We start from the raw sequence: 23,030 nt of genomic DNA on the forward strand, positions 1-23,030 counted from the left end.
CTACTCAATGTGCCAGAATGATATTCCTCACCAACAGGCTAGTTTACTGTTCTAGGGCTCTATCCTAATGGTTTTATCATGCCGAAGGCTAGAGGACAGTAAACGTACCTTATCTCGAATCAGTTTTGTTCCTTTGGTCCCTGCAGTGCCACACACACACACACACTGCGACAAAAGCTCCATCATTTGGCTACCACTCGGATGGCATTGGATCATCCCCTTCCAAGACCAACTAGGCGCCAACACCACTTAAAAAAGGGTTTGTTCGTATTCGTATTCGCATATTCTGTGGACGTGTGTGTCTGTGTGTATGAATGTAACAAAGCGGCAGGACACCCGGACGCCACCGACATGAACTCCCCCCATTGTGATGGTAACTAAACAGCCGATTGTCCTGATAGGAGATAGGATGGCATGCTGTATAGGACTCATACTGGTGAAAGAATCGTTCGGTTTGGTTTCAATATGAATTTAGTCAGTTTTTTCTTCGTCCAGTCAGAATCAATAATTAAATACGATTAGCATTGTCCATACGACTGCGAATATGAACCCGTGGTGAAACTTTGCTCACCAAAATGCTCACCAACTATCACTGTGCGGACGAGCCATCAAAAGATAGTTTCGATCTACCGTGGAACTTCGATTTCCAGTGACGGCAGACTTTCAGGGCGAATTGTCATGCTCGAATGGCACTGGAGCTTCTTAACACTGCTAACATCTTCCACCCAGTTCTTTTTACATCCACCAGTGGCATGTTCAATTTCTCCGTGGATCGGAAAGCGGCGAGTGCTTGCTATTTAATTGACATTTCTCAGAAAAAGCAGCCAAAGGACAATCTTCCGAAGGGCATTGCTAAGCGATTGAATAGAGCGTGAGTGTGCATCTCGGCGTCCTGCAGCTCGAAGGCGCTCTCGACAGTTCGAATTGAATGAAACGATGATGGTGAATTTTCGATGTTTAACAGGTACGTACGGACCGGAGATAATACCTGCTGCATCATCATCAGTCTCACACACGCGTGGCACTTTGTCCGTGTAACGTGGAGCACGTGGCGAGCATGAAAACGATTCATGGCGCCCTAGTACAGCGCTAGTGGCTCATCATACGTCTTCGCAGAAAATGCAATTTTGAACATCATCTATTCGTTTGGACAAACACACATTCGCACTGCAATAAATGTGCTCTTTGGTGTCCTGTTGATTTTTTGTGTTTACCCTCTTTTTTTTCAAACTGAGCTCATGATTTTTTTTTTCCACGAACCATATAATATGGTCCCGCTGTGCCATGCGTTGCCATGGTTTGGTCGTGCACTTTACGAGATGACTACGGGATGACGCGGTTTGCCTTTGCCTGCAGACACGTTCCATTCCATTACCAACGAACCAACCAGCGGGAAAGATAAGCTTCCGGTGGCGGCTGTCTGTTGCCCTCCCTCTTCCGTTCCCCTTCTTGCTCCACAGCTTAAGATTCTCTTCGATCTCTTCGCCTTCACTTTGGGCTCTATAAAAATCGGCTCTTTGTGTACGCAGGATTTCCGGCGAACGTATGTACCATAAACCATCATCAACGGAATTTACCACGCGGAGCTCGGCTCGCTTTCCAGCGGCCTTACGATGGTCGTTGTTCGCAAATTTCGTCCTGGCAATGTGATACGTTACAACCAACAAAAATATAATAACATTGTAGACACACACACACACATAAACGACGCACGGGACAGAAGGGGAAAAAGGAAAAAGCTCCAACTGCAAACCATGACAAAAGTGCCCAAAATGTTGCGGAAGGTTCGGTTACGCTAGAAAGCCATCGGTATAGCGTGCCTCCAGGCGCACATATGCCCACCACTGTCCGATATGTGTATGTGTGTTCCGCGGGATACTGGGCGAAAAGTGCGTGGTGCGTGGAAAATGGGAGAAAATTGATATCCTGCGCGATCTCTCTACTTATCACTGTTTATTGCGCCTAAGAGCCTGGGCAAACAAACACTGCAACACACACACACACACGCACACAACAAAGTTTGGGAAAAATATCCGACCATTGCATCTTGGTTTGGGCAAGACGGGCCGGGACCGGGAAATTGATGACCTCGCGTAAATATGGCCGGTCCGTTAATCACCGCCAGGGCATAAGAAACTTCTGCAAAAGCCACATCCAGATACATTTAGCTTCGCAAACAATGCGCAAACCGACCGGTGTGTCGGTGTTTTTGGTGGAGTGTCGGCCTCGGTTCGGCCCAAATTTTCGCCCAAACGACGCAAATGTTGGGCAAGTTGGGGCATGGAAAAGGAAAACCCTCCGCAGAATGGCACGCAAAGCGAAATCCAGCTGATGCCGGCTGAGGTAAATTATTTCATTAAAATTATCACATTAATTTCTATAATATGATTACCCATTCCGTGCCGGCCATGAATTTGGCACATTACTTTTACATGAATTTGGAGGGAGAGAAAGAGAGAGGATGAATCGTTTCCCTATGTGACAGTGTATTTTTAGCACCTTTGAAGGCATTTTCGTTTGAACATCGTTGATCAAATTAACTTCAGATTTAAGTGGGACGCAATTTCAACACACTCAAGGAGAAATTCCGTCGGCGAGAAGGTAATGAGCTTTTGGGGGGAAAAACATACTCGGAAACTCGGGGTAAAATGTTGATGGGAATGGGTGCTTGCATTGACATTACAGCTGGACAAAGGTACTCCACTCCATCCCAGTAATGGCACGCGCTTGGGTGAGAATGAATCGATCAACTGAATACTTCATTAGCTTGGGAAAATACTACCCTTAGGTAAACAAATTTCCTTCAAAATGATCCTTGCCGCGACATCAAACTTAAGGGCGGAGAACTTTGTTTTTCTCTCTAATACCTCATAAATATGCAGCGAGTCCTAAATTTAAGATTTTACAAACCTGCCACACGACAGCTGTCGTCTTTGCGCAATTTTTCACCGTTTCGTAGGGGATTTTTCCTTGCTCCCCTGGCCCGGATTTATTATTGTTTCTCAAACAAAACAATCTCCCCAACGGTTTCCGGGTTTGGTTTGCCTGGCTGGTTTTGTTCTGCTCATACCGTGTCCCAAATACTGGCAAAGTTTGTAATAATAGGTGACTAACAAACTGCCACAAAAGACATCCATTGCCCTTTTTTTGGAGCAAACGTCTGGCTTCCCCGATGTTGTTTGTCCATTTTTGGAAATCAAACATTGGAAAGGAACAGCTGGAAGTGTATCGCAACCGACGGCCTACAGGGAGGTACAAGGAAAAACCTTTTAATTTCGTTGATTTAGTAAATTTGATCGTCTCTCGGTATTTCTTCACTCAGATAATTGGATCGGTTTGCCTGCGAGTCAGAGAGGAATGGACAGTCGAAGAAGAGTAATAAACACAGTGAACCAGTATATGCCATTGGAGCTGCTGTCCATATTCTGCGGAGGATATATAATAACTCCACTAGGATTTGGTGAATGTTTCAAAAGTTCAGATTTCAAGCATTCCGTTACCTTAGAGCATTTAAACGCTTGTCACTCTGTTTACGTTACTTCTACCAAATAAAAATAAATATAAGGAACCATACTTTTCATCCAGTTTGATAGACATTTGAACGCAAATATGCTCCACGTCGTTGGACCTCTCAGCTTTCCACTTTTTCTAATTTGTTCCCCACATTTGTGTGCAGTGCGGCACTGGCGCCTGCGAAATGAAAATGGCCTCGCGGGACTTGTAACGTCAAAATTACTGCCGCTTTTCCGCAGCGCTCATGCTCCGGAAGAAAGTCGCCTCGGGTGCGAATTTTTCCGCTCTCGGGTCGCGCACACTCTAACCAGAACCGACCACTGCACACCCGACACGGAAGTCAAAGACCGGAGAGATGGTGCCGGTGTACACAAAGCACCAAATAAGCGGAAAACAGAAAGAAAGTCTAAAGTGGTCCCAGGATGTTTTGTTCACGGCAAACGGGAAACGCGACCCTGCGTCAGCATCTGATAATACCCGACGAGATGGCGCAAATGCGTTTGTGATGGCAGAAAAGAGGACTGGGCAGGAATTTGTTTGTTCTTACCAGCAAGCTTTCTCGCATCCTGAGCATCCGGAGCATGGGCTACGATAGATTTTTTTTTCTTGCGCCTTTAGATGCCAATTCCGAACCAGTCAACCGGAGGACGCTGGTTCGCTACTTCAAACCAGATAGGTCCATCGGGGCAATTTTTTCTCCCCTTTCTCGTTTGGGTAGCGAACAAGAAGAAAAAAAAAAACAAACCGTCAGCGTCAGAATGACTGAATTTTTCCAAATTCAACGGAACCGCAGAAGAAGGCCGAATTTGGTGCAAGATTGCCTGGTTCTTTTTATTCTACAGCACAAAAGTGAAAGAAATGTCGACTACGACTTCTCAAGACGATAGTGCTATCGGGCTATCATCGTTCCAGCTAGGGTGAAAGGTTCGAACGCCGGAGCTGATTGGGTGCGTATAAAACGGTACTTTAGACTCACGCATACCAAGAACACCGAGGTTGAAAGGTACCGCGCCGAACAAATAGTGAATCTAAGTGGATCAGTTGCGGATGCTACAATCAAAAGTGGGACCTTTCTGTCTTTTTCGGGTGCCGTGCTTTGCCCGTGTGGTGAAAGATAATCGAATTTTTGCGAGCTCCCATTCAAACTGATTTTCCATCCGTGACCGTGTCCAGGTAGTCGTGTCGGTACGTGCTGGAATGCCATACTAGGCAGGATAACAAAAGGACGGAAAGGACGGACACTGTTACAATGTAAAAATTATCGCGAATCTATTGAACAGCATTTCTGGGGCTGTAAGGCGCATGAACCACACAATCAGATCGAATTAAATTCAATTCATTAGACTCGCTATCGGATGGGAGAATGTTCTGATATTTTAAACCTTTGCTGGACTGTGCTTTAACGAATGCAACTAAAAGTGATTTTATGTGAGATTTAAATGTTTGTTGCCGTACAATGTTTACTATCATTGTTAACTATAATAAAACATTGATTCTAGCACTGAGACAAAGACCGAGCTGGATAATAAATTGGACAGCAAGTCTATGAAATTGTTTGAACAACATTTAACAATTTTAATATTGTTATTATTTGTTACATATGACGGTCCGATGCCGTATTGTCACCACCGCCTGTTGTGATTGTGAATTACATTCACGCGAAAAAACACAATTTAACAAAATTAACTAGGCATTTCCTCCTACTTATTTGCTATATCCCGGGCATGCTCGGTTGTGACGGAAGATGAATGGTTGTTGTCCATTTCTATTGCGTGTGTGAATATGCATGTTGTGGTTTTTTTCTTGGTCCAGATCTATTGTTGAATTGTTTGTTCCGGTTGTCTATTGTGGGACTGGATAACAATTTTAATAGCTGCATAAATTTAAATTGTCTGAAAACCAGCTCAGATTATACTCATTATAGTTAAGGTAAGATATGTAAAAAAATGGCGCATCTTGGTGAGCAGTGCATCTTACATGCGGAAGAATTTGCTATAAGTTTGAGTCTTTGAATAAATTTTTACTTGAATTACTTCAAGATATTGGACCTGAGGAAGTTTTTTAGATAAAATATTCCATATTAGGGTCAGAAGATCATAGCTACCAAGTTTTGTAGGTTATTGATGTCATGAAGACAACTGATTGCGTTCAGCCTATAAAACATACATCTCGGCAGTATTCTTCTACGGAACCTGTACCTTTTCAAATCAGATGAGAGTTAAGCAGTTCAAACATGACGCTTTGTCTAATTGAGACAGAATTCTGACAACAGCTCTGTTTTCTTGCTGATCTGATTAAGTTTAGAGATATTGTTAAAGCTTTTAAGTATTACTGACATCACAATGTTTTAAGGTAAATTTGAATGTCATTCATCTTCCTTTTGGCTTAACGACCCCCTTCTCGTGGCAGAACTTACTATACTTCTTAACACCACGGAGTTGGACGAGTGACTAACCCGAAACTATTCCTTGACGTAAATCGGTTAGGTACGAGCGTGATATCAAAACCTCTTTAAATATAACAACTGAAATCACAATGAATTAACGAAAGCTTTTCTTTTTCCTATTCACATCGGGACAATGATGACTGTCCACAACTAACTGGGCATGGTAAAGAAATCAGACAAGGGTCCTCACTGTCCCCGAAAATGGTAGAAAGCACGGACGAGAGACTTTTTTTGCTGCAAAACGATGTCGCAATAACATGGGTGGTTTGAAAATGTAAACCAGGAAAATTGTAGCTGCTGGAGAGTGGAGCCGATCTAAAATCCCCTAAACCTCAATGAGAATCAATTCCCCAGCGATAGCAAAACACTCACCTTCCTGCTGCGGCTGCTGCTACTACCCGGTGCGGCTGTGTTGGCCTCCTATTCCTTGGGACAAAGCCACACGCTAATATGTGTCGTATTGATTGGATTTTATTCCTTTCGCTGCTGGCACGGAGTGAGCGGGGGTTTGGTCCGGCTAGTTCCGGCTACAGCTTGCGCAGTTCCGGAATCGGGTCCGGTTCGTTCGTTCGTGGTTTTGTGGTCTTGCTGCTAATAAGCCGCTTTGGCCTGTTTGATTTTTGCGTTATTTTGTTATTGTTGTTAGCTTAGCGCTTGGCACAGTTTGCGTGCCGGTACGATCTGTGCTTTCTTTTCGTATTGTATGAATTTTCTTTTGCTTCTTCACGCACACACACCCATACACTGCTACTTCACATCACCAATTCACAACTTTCTTATCGGCAGCACTAGTTCACACGCAACACACTAACTGCAGAAGGGAGAAAAGTAAGGTGAGAAAAAGAACACAAATCATGTCGCGACGTAGCTCACTACAAGGGAGTTAAACATGTATGGTAACTCTCACTTCACCGTTCAGCATAGCAGTAGCAGGGGAACAATGAAACCAAATACGAATGGAACCAAACGAGGACATACAACACCGATCCGCTGGTCCCGGAACCGATTGATAAGCGTCCGCCCGCAGTTAAATCAGATGGAAACGAGTTTGTTTTTCAGCAGCTGATCATCACCCGAGTGGAATATTTTAATTTTAACCCCGGTTCAGCGGAATTTTATATTATTTTTATACTGTTACAATGCTTTTGCACCGGACCGTGAATGACCCAAGCAGGGAAAAAGCGCTTCTATGGAACATAGAAAAACCATCAAATTCACTTTTTAATCATAATCAATAATCAATTCATCGATTTTCGGGCCCCTCACAGTCTGATATGCGTCTTTTCACGTCAGTTTGTATTGTTCCTTTTTACCCATGGTTCGACTGTGCCTCAGATTTAATCCACACGCCTTCTCTCGGACTCTCACGCACTCCGTTTTTCGTACGTCTTCTTTCCATCCGGATGAAGCTTCCTCGAACCATCCCATCCTTCATGCTGGAAACAAGGCGCCTTTTGGAAGCCCTTTCTCTTTCGTTGTTAAATTTCCATTTCCATCTTTTTTGGCTGCCTTCGCCGATTGGGTTTTCGATTTCATTATTTCTGCAATTTCCAGCCAAAAACCACCCAGCCACCCGGTACAACCGCTTCGCTTTGCTTCTTTTCTTGTACAGTTTATTTATGCATCATTTCGTCTTCGGTGCACCGTTTTCGGTGTATTTCACGGTTTTTATATTTGTTTCGATTTGGTGGAAAATTTTCCACCTCTTTCCTGCACAGCGGTTTGGTGTTTTGGTTTTAAATTTTGGCTTTTCCAAACTGATCAATATTCAATCTACCGGCAATTGGTTACGGGGAGCAATTGGAGCGAGGGGAGGCGTGGTGGCAGATGGGTGGGAGAGCACTCTTAACTTTGCATAACGAAATGCCGATGGTTTAGATAGATACGGCCAGATACGGTGAAACAAAAAAGTCGAGAAAATGGCCGCGTGTATACCCGTGATACCGGGCTAGAGATGAGCACCGATAATGATAGCGGAGACGGTTCGATGATGATCAACCTTTAACGAGGCCACGCGTGAAGACAGGGAGGGTGGGCGGTGTGTTCAATGCTTATTTTTCAACCTTGTCATGGCGCTTCACAAGGTGGTCCGCTGTTGATGGGAGCCGATAGGACACCCGTACCATGATGATGATTACACTTTGCTGATTAAGAAGAGAAAAAAAAACGCTCCTCCGCTCATCGATGAAACCTCAAACCAAGCGGATTCATCTCACCGGAGTTTTCGAGTGTTCGAACACCGAGATTGCCACCGTCATCTCGGCAAAACTGATGAGGCGTTCCAGTAGCGGGGATATGATTTGAAAGCAAATTAGCCTGCATGTTGCGAAGCGTTCGAAGAAATTGCCGCAAATCAAGCGTAAAGGAAAGTGAAAGAGCCGTCCGGCAGTGTTGGCGCATCTAATGGGCATTAGTAAAAGTGCTTTTGGTGTATGGGCAGATGGTGTCGATGCTGGCGTATACACGGCGGGAAAACCAGCATTCAGCCCCGTGGAAAAACGTTGCTGATGCAAGATGCATCAGATGAATAGCGGTCAATCAAGCCGTTTTGATGTGCCGATGAGTATGGACTTTGAACAAAGTGAACTATATTACAAATTATGTAGCGTTTTTGCTTTTGCGTAAATTGTCCCCTTTAGCCTCAAACAATGTTGTAATTATTGAAGCAAATTTTCCCATCTCAGTTATTGATCGCATCATGTCATGCCAGCAAATTCCCCAAGCCAAATATTATTCCCCAGTAAAATGTGTACAAGAATTTACAGTTTGCCGCAATCTGTGAAAGCAAAACGGCACCGAAAAACTCATCACTGCAATAAAACTGCACACGATGCATGCGATGCAACTGTAAAACCAACCACCGTAGACCACTTTCACAAACCACAGCTCTCGTTCGGTTCGCTTTGTTACTTAAGCCCTTTCGGCAGCATCGTTTCGGAAAGCCTCGACAGTTGCGAGCTGTCCCACGACCGATACCGAGCTCTACCCAATGATTACTGGGTTTGGTCCTTCTGGTGGTTCCTGGTAAAATGACTCTCCCCGGAAAAGGACGCTTCCCCATCGGTACTCGAGATGAAGGCCACATCGGATGCCCGGCAGCCGTTTGCCGTTGGCTGACAGGTTTTTTGGCAATTCACTCTGCAACAAGGCCTGCAGAAAACGGCCTTTCACCGTAGGCACGTTGCGGATGATCGAATTTCGTCCTAACGCCACTTAACAAGCTCAACACACTCACACGCACAGAACTTGGCGCATAACTTGCTCTTAGCACTAGAAGTCCATGCGTTTGGGGCCAACATCACTCGGTCGCCCACATGCTTGTGGTGGTTTAACAGCAGTTTATTTTTTTATTGTGTTTTATACAGTAACATGTCTCTTCCCGAAGGACACGGTCCGGATGAGTAAGTTACTTTTTAAAACTTGTAAGAAATTGGTGAACATGCTGTTGTTTTCTTCCTCTTCTTTCGAAACACACACTCACACACGGAGCGACAATTCGCATAGGCCAACGTTCGCGACGGTTCGCTTGTTTGATTTCTGCGGTTGCTGCTTTCGCAACTTTCTCTCTTGTTGGAAACCTGTTTTTCGTTTCATTTCACCCTGCGGCGCCCGTTTCTCCATCGCACACATCCACCCATAGGTGTTTGGCACTGATCAAGCGTGTCGCGTTGGTTCACCAGCCAAAAATCCCGTCCCCACAAACGTCATTATTCCACACAAGACGAGCAAAGGAGATAGAAAGAGAACGAAGAAGAAGCTCCACACACAACCACCGTTCCGTTGCAGACCCGATGCACGCAACAACGGACACTCGACCAACGGGCGAATGAAACGCATTCACCGAAAAGCGCTTTCGACCATCTTTTATATGCCAACTGCATCGCACGCTTTTTCGATCATCAACACAACACAATGCACATGCACACCCGATCCCCAAAAACACTTAACGTTGCGCATCAGTTTTCGACCAATTTCATCATTGCTGCACATGCCACCGGGTATGATCCGTTCGAACTTTCGATACACCTTCTTGCATTATAAACGTAACCGTTTTGTACCTAAACACTTCCGACACACTACACGTTAAACTAATGCTCACAGCCACGTGTTCTCTACTGTGTGTAAATTTGGATGTAAAAGAAATGTTCAAATAAAGTTCACCCTGTTCCACTATGTACTGCGCTGCACACTTACGATAAAGATTTCTTCGTAACAACCGTTTCGCCCCAAAACTCCCGGCTACGATTTCAAACTGACGCTCGCACGTGCGTGCGTTCGGCTACGCGGTTCAAAAATAAATAACCGAGCTTGCTCTCACGATATCCAACGATGGATAACGCGAAGTTTCGGGCGGCGTGTTGTGAGAGACAAACCGCTCGTGTAAGCTCAGTCTCATAGTGAGATGATGGTAAGTCTCTTTCCTCACCTCGCGGTGAGTTGCAGGGGATGCTGAGCTTGTCCAACAGCTGTGAGATATCGTAATATCGAATTTGTGTCTCAATGGCAGATTTTATAACAATTTTCGATGAAGTTTTATGCTTCTCTTCTCCGAAAATATCTTCAAGTTAAAAGTTCCATTATCTTTCAGAAGTCGCACAAAAAAAAAAAAAAATAACTTGCAATTCCTTGGTAGATCGCATGGATCTTTCGTAATAATCGCAAGGAGTTCATAGCTAGATATCATTGCGTGAAGATAGCACATTTTCCTTTTCAATTTCACGCGTGACTTCGTCAGCATCCACAGCAAACCTCTCTGAGGCAAAAGTCTCTATCCTTGATTCGGAGTCAGTATTTCTGTAAGATCTTCAAACCCACATTGACTCTTCTGTTACCGTGGAGTAGGCTGTGTACGTAGCAGACGTGTCCTACCTTTATACAAGACGCAGTGAAGTAATAATCCTTGAATTTTTAGCATTCTACAGCGAGCTTTTTACTGGGAATGAAATGCATCTCCTTGAAGAATTTGCAAACCTTGTACTTTCCTTTCCCGTTTTCATAAGTCTCTAGCAGACCCAATAGTATCAAATAAGCCTGCTCGGTGCTCTAGACGAAAACTTGTATACATCCATAAGAAAACCGATTCTCGCAGACATCCCATTGACCTTGCAAGGTTTTCTTATAGGTAAACTATGGTCAGTACATTCATCGATTACTTATTTTCTGGTATCATTTAGAGGCTCCAATGATTTTTCACGAGTCCAGAACTAATAATTTTCTCGGCATCTGGTATGCTCCATCTGAGGTAATGACACACCACCAGTTTCTGCTTGCCTACCTTTGCTGCCTCTGAAAGGTTCTAAAATTTACATTCAGCAAGAACATACAGCAATCTGCAATTCCTGAAATCGCGCACTTCAGCCTATAAGCCTATGAAAAACAGCCTATGAAAAACACATCCAACGAAAAAGATAGCACTCTACCGTTACTTTACACGATTCAAGGCTTACTAATCTGATTAAAATTAGTATCCTTTAACACTACCATAGTTGCAGTATATCTGAAATAGTTCTCCAATCATACAATCGCAATCAGACTAGCCCGCGATAAAGTAAAAATCATGATAGTTTTATTTACAAAACAATCCTAAATATGAATACCACGAATAACCCTGTAAAACCATTCGCTTTCTTGCCCTTCCACTGTCGCACAGCTCATACTGAGACACTTAAGTCATCTCACAATTTCCATTCGAATGCGCTTCATTCACTTAAACATCTCGCCACTGAATCATTTTGCTCACCACGCTTGCTGCTTGTCGTAAAAGCAAAGTTCAAGCTCTATTTTTGGAGGCTCAAAGGAACAGTTGTTTGGTGTTAAATTAAATTTAACATTTATCAAAGTTCCTCCGCCTTTATAAGGGCAAATCTTCATTCAAAGTCAATGTAAGTAAGCTGCAAGAGTTTTCAATTTTGTACAATCCAATTCCCATAGTGAATGAGAAAATGCTTCGTATTCGTGCGAGTTGCACTCGGGTCTGCTATACTCACACGTGTGGTCCTTAGTGAAAGGTTCAAAAATACCAGCGCCTCACAAACATCTCTGAGTCGTAGAATAGCGATGCTGTCGATGCTCTACCGATACTCTCTAGTAGCTCCTTGAAAATGGTCCGACCGGTTATCAGTGCTTCGAGTTACATTACAACGTTGGTTATCAGTCGCACTGGGCAACAGAAAGGAAAAAAAAGGATACGATATACAAACCCCAACCGAATGAAATCCTTTTTTCCTCCTGGCTGGTGTACGGTTTAAGGTTACTGTTTGCTTTTCGCTTTTGCTTTCCTAACCTCTATGCCTTACTGCCCATCATTACCGTTAGAATCGTCGAATTTGTGTTAAGGACGAGATGTTACCCCGTATTCGTATTCGGGTCCCTAACGGGTTTGATCGGTCGTCGTTGTTGTTTTTCTTTCCACCCAGTCTACATCTTTGATGGCCCCTTCGAAGAACTGGGTGTTGTGGTATTTGAAATAAAATAAATCGAAGTAATTTTCCACCCGCCCATCACTTTCCGAATGTCCGAATAGGAATCGAATTCGGGTCACCGTCGCAAACGGAATCCTGGCTGGCACACGGCAAGGCGACGTCATTTCCGGCTCGTCCAACACGAAATCGTTCGTGACTTTGCGTACCTTGGCGTGTATTAACGTCGATCAAGGTCAGGAGAAAGTAAACGGCCGTCAATGTGTATTGCTACCTTTTCCTCGATTGACTCCCGTACCGTTCCATTCTGTTCCTTTTGGGGAGGCCTTACAAGGGCAAAAACGTATCTTTACTCAGGATAAACTAACCAAGACAAAAAATGGACACGACCGATGAAGCGTACTTGAAGCGTGGATTATTTTTCACTTCCTTCCTGTCCGATACGGTATGGGAAAGGAATGACGCGCTATTGAGGTTGCACGGAACGGCAATACAGTTGGTATCGTTTGCAGGGGGCAAATTTGTATTCGGCTGATCGGTTCCCGCACTTATGTACTTAAAGCCCATTTATGCACTCATTAGGGATGAATTTACTATTTTGCATATAAAAATTACTAATTGAAATTACAAAAATCAATTAGGATTTTTTTAACGAACCCGTGAAATCGTTTGCCCGCTCCAAGATTCGCAAGGTTTCACCCTCAATTAAGTCCGGTTGCGAGCCTTTTTATTTGTGGAATAAATTAAACTTGCCCCCTACGAGGACTTAAATTAATCTTCTGCCCACTGTAGGCTATCTGGAGTATAAGTCTTTCCCCGTAATAAGATTATTTCTCCAGAGCGTCCAGATACTTCCGAGAAGCAGAAAAAGGGTATCGCTACCGAGAAATCATAATCGTTCCAGAGTTCAAGGTAGATAGCGACGCGTGTCACAGTTTGAAATCTGGCCCACTCTCCTCCGGCCAGAATTTCCTCGAATTCCTAGCCGGAACTTTCCTTCTCAACGCAAAACACCAGACAATCGGTTGCAAAACTGTGAATCAGCGATGGCCAAGGACCGATGACCAAGGACTCTTGGGTTGGGTTGGTGTGCGCACGGAAAAACAAAACAAAACCGAACTTCAATCAGGATCAACAACATCCTGTTTTTAAGGCAGCTTTCGAATGGCAGCTTCGAAGACAAAAATGGACAAGCAAAACATCATCATCGGCTGCTGCGATGCTTCGTCCGTGCGACGGCCAACTTTCGACTCGCTCGTAAATATGTAAACACTCAGGCAGAGTGTGAGAGTTTGTCATCAAGTGTGCTGGGAGAATTCGCGGGGGGGAAAGTTCATACAGACCTCCTTTGCTTCGCTTTGCCAACTTACTCAACAACTTCCGGGAGATCGTGCCGGCCAGCGAAGCACTGTTGCGCTTTGCTGCATCTTCATCCATTATGCGGGAGCGTCTTAATTTTCATTAGGACTGGTTGTCGATTTTTTAAGTGAGTTAATTCTTGAGCTGATGTAATAATCATCGCCAGCAGCCCAGTTAGTCTGATTACATTTTCTTCGTATGTTTAACTTCCATTTGAAATTCTCATTGCGTCTCGGTGAGGTATCGCTCTCTGTCTCGCGTTCGTCTTCCTTATTCCTATTTGTCTTGTTATAAGAATCGCTCGGTTCAAAGCAAAGCCCCACTACGGCGGAAAAGACTATCCGTCTGCTATTAATCAAGAATTGCATGTTTTTTCCTCTAATGCAAATCTCACCACAATCTCGCAATCTAAATGTTGACCGTTCAGGCGTTGAGAAAGATTGCAGCCAAAGTGTGTGGCTCGTAGTTGAGAGGAGCTTTCTCAGGCCCCAGCACCAGTCCGGGATGAGGTCAGGTAAGAACATGAATAATAAATCCACCATTTCACTCGTTCCGGTTCATACTCCCGGTGGCCCCGTGAAAGGGTTTATGCCAGATAGAGCAGAATGTACGCCGCACCGGAAAAGCGGTAACGAAGCCATTTCGGAAGTTGGTCACTCGGTGGTGCAGATCATTTTTATTTTGCTTTGTTTAATGCACCACGGTAACCTTCCGCATCGGTACGCTGTTTGCCTTCTAGGTTCAAATAAAAAATCAGAACCTAACAAGCAGAAGAAAACGGATTTAGCTCGTTACTGCATCTACGGAGGGGTTTCGTTGTTTTTTTTCGCCTCCATTTGCCTTATGCATGCCATTCTTTTTGTTAACATGACTGGCTCAGCTTACAGTCACTGTCGTGATAATCTTTCGCCTCGATGGGAGCCGAGCACACACTGTTTTTGCTCGCCGTCTCCATCATCCACGTGAAGCAGCAGCAGCAGGGTAGAAATCGAAACGCACATTCACCGTGTTGCAGATCCGGATCCGGTTCAAGCCCGCCCCGAACCGAACCTACAGGCGGATGCTCTCACCGGCGTCATCACCAAACGCCTTCGGGGTTTTCCGTGCGTAAGCTCTCAAACTCGACGGAACTCGATGCTTATGTGGTTGGTAACCTCGTAACCGCAACTGCCTTCGACACGTGACCGATGCGCGAGAAGTGTGTGACCGTGGTAAACCAGGGAAATACAAACCTTCGCGAGTTCCGTTCCGCGAAGAAGTTTCACACTGTGTGCTGAGTGATCGTGAACTTCGAATCGTGAAGAGGCCAACATATGGGCAGTCCAAAAGAGAGCTTGAAGCGCGAATGGTGACTCGTTAGTTGTTATCATAAATGGTAAGTAGCATGCTTGTAAATTGCACGACATTTAACGAAAAGGCGCCACACTATTTCTTCTTCTTCTTCCTTGGTACTACAACCTCGAGAGATCTCGGCCTGCCATATCTGGCTTTCTGTGACTTAATTCTACCCGTAGTAAAGTGGTCAGCCCTACGTACGGGGGGAGGCGGTCTGGATGGGATTTGAACCCCGGCCCAGCCGTCAGAAGACCAGCGCCGCAGTCGCCTCGGACACTGGACCGCTATTTAGCTAATAATTTATTAAGGGAAATTTGTACATAAAGCTTAGATAAATTAAAATTAAAAATTTAATTGAAATCTTTTCCTATTGAACACTGATGCACTAAGCGAGGTATGAGCACCATAGTTCTGAACAGAAAACTTGCCTCAAATCACCTACCTAACACCTCCGGGACATGGATCATTGGCCCCGTATGTGTCGAAAAACGATAGAGGAGCCACTACAACGAATGGCTCCTTGCCACGAAATGGCAGTTCTATGAGCTGAACGATGATGTTTTGAGAATGGCACCGGACAATCCAGCCTTGTAAAGCGTTTTAATGCAATCCACATGGACAGATGAATCTTGGTTCCATGTACTATTTTACATGGAATGTTCGACTCCACTTCTCCAATCCTAATGCAGAACGAATCATGCCAACACAGATCCTCCGTCAGTCCTGGCCTCATGCGCGTAGGGTATGTACAAATGAGCTTGTGAAGCCCCTACTAGGCTTGATGACTCCTGTGTCAGCCTACCGAAAATGCAGCCTCAGCCGATGTGTAGCGGATATGAGAACTACGCTTAAGGAAAAAGACGTTTATTTTCTGCGATAACGATCGTGTGGATCCTGTGTGCCCTGACAGGGTGTTTCAGTTGATAAGGCAATAGCATCCATTTTTATCGTAGGTTCCTTCGATGAAATGGCAACTAGCTTTGTTTGCCATTTTATCTAAGGAACCTACAATTAAAATGGATACTATTGCCTTATCAACTGAAAACCGCTGTAAATTTGGCATCCGGGAACGGACGGATTATAAAATTATTCGTACCATGTCAAAATAGACACTAATTTCCTGCTTTCGAGTTGGATATTATCACGGCTCCCTCAACCAGGTACTTTGATTGCATTGATCCTCAATCCAATCCTGTAGGTCTCGCAGTTTCAATTGGCCTCGCTCACCGCCGCAGATGTACGTCCGATGATGTAGTTGTTTTCCGATGTACCGGTCAGGCAATAATACTCCATCGGGCCACGCTTCACACAACAGTTTCTGGAGTTTTTTTGTCTTGTAAGAAATGTGCTCCGCTTGGTCAGCCCTTTTCTAATAGCGAAGAATTTGTTGGATTCATTTTGACTATCAAAAACTTCTTTGCGATTATAGTATTATGATTTTGCAGCGTATTTGCATTCGCCAAGCATTCTGTACGCGACCTACCCAAACTAATCGTACTCTCTCTCTCTCTCTCTTTCTCTCTCTCTCTTTCTCTCTCTCTCTGATACAGAATAGTAGAGGCGTCGAACAACGGTCAGACTAGTTGTAAAACAATAGTTGCACTTTGGCGCAATGGAGAAAAAGCCTCCAGCTCGAAGTCCGGCACAATTTAGCACGATGTTTTACTTTCTTTCTAGAGAGAGCTCGAGCTTACGAGCTCCCCGGCGCCAAACGACAAGCACGGTCAAGCGGTCACATGTGTCCGTACCATCATCGAACACACAAAATGACCCCAGCCATGTAATGACCAAAAACCGACATTATACCGTCACTTATCGGCCCGTATGCCCAACGGAAAAGTAGGAAAAATTTCGAGAACTGTGAGCCAAAACAAAAAAATCACATCACTGTGACCTAGTTTGCAACTAGCTACCGGTGGCCTGTGATCGGGAGAAACTTCAGCAAAACAGAACACTAAATTGACCCATCCATCTCATCAAGCTCGTATTCAGGGCTCGCTTCTGATGTTGCGGCTCGGAAGGCAGGTTGGTAGCCAAGATACAATAAATTCGTCCACATGTAAAATTATGCCACTGTGTCCTACTGTCCCGTATCAACGCTTGTTGTGCTTCCACTTCAAAACGATGTTATGATGCGCTCAATTCCAGCTCACTTCCGTCCCACCACCGCGCACTGGTGGCTGAATCTTCTTTTGGGCTTTTCTTAATTGCCAGTCGCCCTCTCACCGGTAGAAGTGGCATACTGCTTCGGCAAAATGGCCATCCGTGCAGTCATCACTTAGCACGGCCCTGTCAATGGCCCTGGCAACCGTACGCCCGTGTGTCCAGGGGTTTTCTCTTTTCGCAAACTCAAGCCTCCAACCAGACCAGGAGGCTTGCGATAGGCTCTAAAACAATAAGCCCATCTTGGGGTTTAACGGTATTTAAGCGGATTTTATTGTTATACCCGGCAGCCGGCTGCTGGGCAACCCGGCGCGTCGTTAAGCTATTGTTGGACTTTTTCGCGTATCTCTACCCCTCGCTTCCACACTGCCTAGATGGCCCCCAAAAACGACGATTTGAGGTTGAGACAGAACCTTCCTCCTCCCATCATTGGGAAAAAAGCGAGGGAAATTCGTCCCAGCTTAGTCGCCACGTTACCCGGAACTTTTTGTCGCTTCCTCCTATTTCCCTCAGCTTATGTTTATTGCACTGCGAAACGATATCTGCTCTCAGGTTTTTGGTGGGGCGTTGAGCAAATATTTAGGCCATCGCTTTTGGAACATCCTTCCTGCTGCTGGATGGTCCACCCGCCAGCGCCGATTGTCATGACGCACGCAAATGCAAAGTTCAAAGGCAAGATAACTGCTCCAAGTGCAGGATTTTGTCTATTTTAATTGAAAGAATCTGGTGGTGTTTTGGATTAAACCTGTCCGCTGACGTCAAGTGAGGCTCAAACATTGCTGGAAGCTTTTCAGAAACTATGCTGTTTTCCTTTAATCTCGACAGAGGCCAATTCTTCTTCTACATCTTCTGAAGAAAGGGTTGGTATAAGCCGGGATGTTAGAGAATTTAATTTAATACCCAGAGCTCGTTGGCGAGGGCGTTAGATTCTGAAAGATATATTTTTTACTGTGATTTAATTAGGGACAGATAAGCCCTACCGGCTTGCGAAGAGTGCTGTCAGTTTTGTTTTTAATAATATGATTTCAATATTTGCGAATGCATGCGAGATAACCGATTAGAGTGTCAATTTTTAATTCCATTAAAGCTAATTTGACGCATAAAGGGAGGATAGACAGAGAGTGGCTCTTTTCAGCTTTAAGAGGTACTAAAGTTTGGGGCGGTCCGGTGGCCGAGGCGACATCGGTGCCGGTCTTCACACGGCTGGTCCGGGGTTCAAATCCCATCCAGACCGCCTCCCCCCGTACGTAGGGCTGACCACTTTACTAGGGGTAGAATTAAGTCACAGAAAGCCAGAAATGGCGGGCCGAGACCTCTCGAGGTTGTAGTGCCAGGGAAGAGGAAGAAGAAATTATGATCATAAAATGTGTTTCTAAACATAACTTTTATAAGTGGTCGATTGGGCTGTTAGCCAAATGTTTAATATTATGCTTAAGCTTATCCTGAGAACAACTCTCGTTTGGATTTTTTTATTATAGAGCTGAAGTCAAACAGTTTTACCCAACAGAGTTTTAAATATCAGGTCACCGAAATAGCTTAAGATTTACGGTGGTCTGGTATAAAAAAAGGATGGGGGTCAGGTAAGATACCACAGGTCCTCTAGCGATTGGCTCAGTTTTTATCAATTGTTAATACAAAAAAATCTTTAATCAACTCTAATGTTCAGCAGTGCTTTAGTTCAACAATCAGCTAAAGGCTCCACTAGCTAAAGATTTTTTTCATGCTATTGCCACCTACCATTGAGGAATTACGAGAGGCTTTCGGTAGGCTGAACAACAATAAGGCCCCAGGCAGAGAAGGAAAAGTAGCCGATTTGATAAAAAGGTGGTGCATCACACGTACAGGATAATCATCAAATCATTACTGATGTATCGGGTAGTGATTCGATTCCTTGTGATTGAAATCTTTGCCTCACATACCTCACAGACAACAAGAAAGAAGAGCTAGCGTGCAGTAAAATTCTGACAGTCGGTTTCAAAGCTGCATTTGCCAGCATAGCCAGGATAAAACTATATGACGCAATGAGCGAATTTGGAATCCTGGCCAAGCTTACCAGGCTTGTAAGAGTGATAATGACCAGCATCACATATCAGGTGAAGTTGAATCTCCCACGGTCCCTTCGAATCTTCCCATTTCTTTAATTGATATGTGCCTTTCCTACGTAGCAGTTGCTTGGCAAAAGATTGAATGAGCGGCACTAAACCTGGGATTGGAGATTAACGAGGCGAAAACCAAAATAATGCAACTTTCAATCCTACTTATAAACACTTATTTGAAGTCTTTTAAATTATAGTCGCTTCCTGAGAATGGCAGCGAAAACTTCAATATCTTTTAAGGCTCTCCACACAAAGCACAAAGGAGGGATAGTTGATCGAAACTGAGATGGAGCTATGGCGTTGGAGTGTCCACCAGAATGGTTGAGATTATTTATTGACAGATCACAGCACTCGACTATGAGCGGCTAAAAGAACTTTAGCATCAAGTCAAGACCTAACATTGTTTGTAGTGAAAAGAATGTAGATTTAGAAGCAGTAAGATTTTTACTGGTTTTGCCTGGCTTCTTTGATAAGATAACTAAGAGTTTGTACTCCAATTTACAATGTACATCAAATTTAAATCCTTAAAAGCTTAAAGCTATATAAAAGTTATTAGCAATCTTGTTATAAAACCCCATTACAGCTCTTAAGAGTAGCATGAAGCCTCAACAACCTAAATAAGGCTTATCTACATATGACTGCACAAACTAGAGAAATTTACGCGTGCGTATGTTACCAAAAAACCAAACGCTGCTTTGGCCATTTGACTGAGTTGTTGTTTGAAATCAATTACTTTACAGGAAACCACTGCGCTGGCAATATCAATCTGTAAGTGATGTTTATTCCAATCGAACGGATGCAAATTCCACCCAATCTCCAAGTTCTTTCTTCCCCACCAACCCCGTATTCCGCGCAAACGCATAAGCCCTCCCACCACAAAGGACCAGAAGCAAGGGAGGAAAGCTTGATTTATGTGCAGCATAATCTCATGGACTACACAGCAAACGTCCGCAGGTATCGATGTGGCAGTAAAATGGATAAATCGGATGCAACGGACAGCAATGGCCAGCCGGTGGCCGGTGGAGAGAAACGCAACGCACGTTTTGCCATATGGCTTTTGAAGTCGTTCCACCCCGTTGCACCCGGCAGCCCGTGCTACTGAAAAGGATCCGCCGGATGAGATGCATTTTACATGTGATGTTTACTCAGTACGCTGGTCAACTTCAGGCGGCTCGGGCCAAATGCCCGATTAAGAATCCATCCAATTTTCCATCGCCCACTAGGCGGATCCGCCCATCGTAATTGGCTACCTGAGCTTGGCATGGCAGATGCATTGGAACGCGATCGCCCATCCGGTCGGTCAGTTCCACCAGCGGGAGGTAATAAAATCCTGCCGCATGAATCCACAACCCCAACAACCCCATTCTCCCCAATCTCTGCTGCCCATTGTCAAGTGCGCAATCAGAAACGAAACTGATATTTGGTTTTGACCGTTTGGGGAGAACTATGTGGTGAACTATTTTTCGCCGGAATGTATCGCTATTTGAAAGAGCATTGGCCCATCACCCAGGTGGGCAGGAAGCTTTGCAATAAAGCTTATTTTATCGGCATGGTAACAATCAGCGGAAAAACAAAATGGGCTTCAGAGGTGCACTCGTTGTGGTTTGACGTTATTGATTGCTATTCCCAGAGTCGGAGGCGCCCTTCCACCATTAGTACTGTTGGTATCGTACTAGTTGTATGCTACAATCGTGGTGGTTGGATGCTTGTGAATGTAACAGAAGCAAGCAGATTCCATTTGGACGTTCCAGGAGCAGCTCTCAAAATTCGGAAAACACACACTTTGCTTTTTAAACAACTATCATTGCTTTAGGCCTTTAGAAATTTAAGTTTATTTAAAATAAGAGAGAAAAATGAAGGCGAAAAATTCACCACCAATTTCACAATCACTTATACTTCGGGATCGCGATCAATTCTTGACGAATCCCGGTTTCGCTTTGATTCAGATCCTCTATGGTCCAAACATCATTCCATCATTTCGCTTCCAGCTGACCATGACACCATGAACCAGGTTCAATTTCAACTGTTTCTCCTCCAGCAGAATCCGTGACGCATCCCCACCCATGAAAGCAAATGGCAAAAGATTGAAAAAAACTCCACTATCCACGACAGATGAAATCATGCTGCTGCTGCTGATGGTGATGGTGATCATGATGATGACGATGGTAATGCTCCCAGCTGTTGCGGCTTTTACCGCAATCACACCTTCATGCAAACGATCGAGCACTCTCTCCACGGTGCTAGGGAAGGTAGGACCACGAATTGCCCCTAACCTATTTTCTTTCACCCGGTTTCGAGCCGTTCGACTTACTTTCACTGACGGGCGGGATTGATAAGTTGAAGGGCGGCGAGATATTTTACCTTTTTCAAGGTTTTACTACCTCAACGATTTTGTAAGAACAGGAATTCATATGAGCCTTGTGAATATTTGTTTTGAAATAAAGTTTTGAATTTTTAGTGCTTCTCATGTGGTCTTACAGACAGTGCACGACGCAGTGGATGCCCAAAAGAAGGCAGTTGTGCCAGAAATCACAAAGAAAATTGATTGCTTTATTTTTAATGCCCGTACAGTGAAGTAGCGCAGTAGATACTCTGAAGATATTGAAGGAACGTATACCGAAGAACCAACTTTCGGAAAAACGATAAAGGCAATCAAACCGATTTTTTGAGTTGATACGTGACAATGGATAAAGCGTGACTCGCCCATCACTACACTCCAGAGCCTCATCGACCGTCAACGGAGTGGTTCGGCTGGCAAGGCTATAACGTCTTTATGGAGGGATGCTTTTGGAATAATTTTCATAGACTGGAAAAAATGACCACACTTGCAAAACTTAAAATATTGTTTTACTATGCCACTGTTCCGTTTCACAAACCATTGAAAAATTATGGCAAACTGCGAGGATTTGATATGCTTCAGATCTGGCCCCCGGCTATCGCTTTTAGCATCAATAAGCAAGAGATTGCTAAACCATGTACCTACTATATTGAGGCTTCAGACCAATCTGGCTTTCTAAATAGCGTTGGCTATTTAGTTGGCAGAAGATGTCTATAATCAAAGTAAGCCTTCGAAGACACATATTTTTCAGGCAGTTTTTTTAGGAATCTCCAAAAAATCTAAATTTATTTGCCCTCTTTAGAATTACTTCTTAGTCCTTCATCTCAACTAGGTTTGTTTGTAATGTATACTTTCATAACATAGCTTCCATGTCAGAAAGCCACTAAATAGAAAGAAAACACTAAATTGCATAGTTTTAGGCGTATATGATTGGCAACAGAAGAAGAGAACCATCGCTACAAAAGGATGCGCCTGAAAAAAATACCATACGATCAATGTTATTCCATGAACTTATCCATCACCTAAACGTACCGCACCATAAACTCGACACAAACCAAACACAAAAACGAAACCTACGTCATCAATGCAGCCACCACCCCTAGCTGTGTGTTTGCCCTTACCCAAAACTCGTTCTGAGGTTGTTGGCGATCGGGAAGTACACCCCATCCAGCGAATAAATAGGTCGCTGAACTTGAATCCGCTGCATGACGGTGAAACCGCAATCGAAAGTGACTCGTCATGCGACCCGGTTTCAAAAAGGTTCACGTGAGACAGCACACGATCCGGAGGAGCACCGACCCACCAGCAAGGAAACAGGATCTACCGTCAAAATCGAAAAGAAAGCTAACGTCGTGCCGAAA

The 23,030-nt window shown here is 44.3% G+C and overlaps 1 protein-coding gene across 2 annotated transcripts in view; it reads right to left on the reverse strand.

The window, feature by feature from the left end:
• Positions 1-10,266, reverse strand: part of LOC118507877 — a 49,461-nt gene extending 39,195 nt beyond the window's left edge. Inside the window, exons 1-2 of one of the 2 annotated variants that reach the window (XM_036047088.1) lie at positions 10,154-10,266; positions 6,332-6,770 (exon numbers count right to left, since the gene is read on the reverse strand). The gene's annotated coding sequence lies outside the window, so the exon portion shown is untranslated. Of the gene's footprint in view, positions 1-6,331; positions 6,771-10,120 lie in introns of both variants that reach the window. The other variant, XM_036047089.1, reaches the window with a different exon arrangement.
• Positions 10,267-23,030: the final 12,764 nt, after the last annotated feature.

Source organism: Anopheles stephensi, chromosome 2 (genome assembly GCF_013141755.1).
Source record: "Anopheles stephensi strain Indian chromosome 2, UCI_ANSTEP_V1.0, whole genome shotgun sequence".
In the NCBI taxonomy this organism is placed as follows: domain Eukaryota; kingdom Metazoa; phylum Arthropoda; class Insecta; order Diptera; family Culicidae; genus Anopheles; species Anopheles stephensi.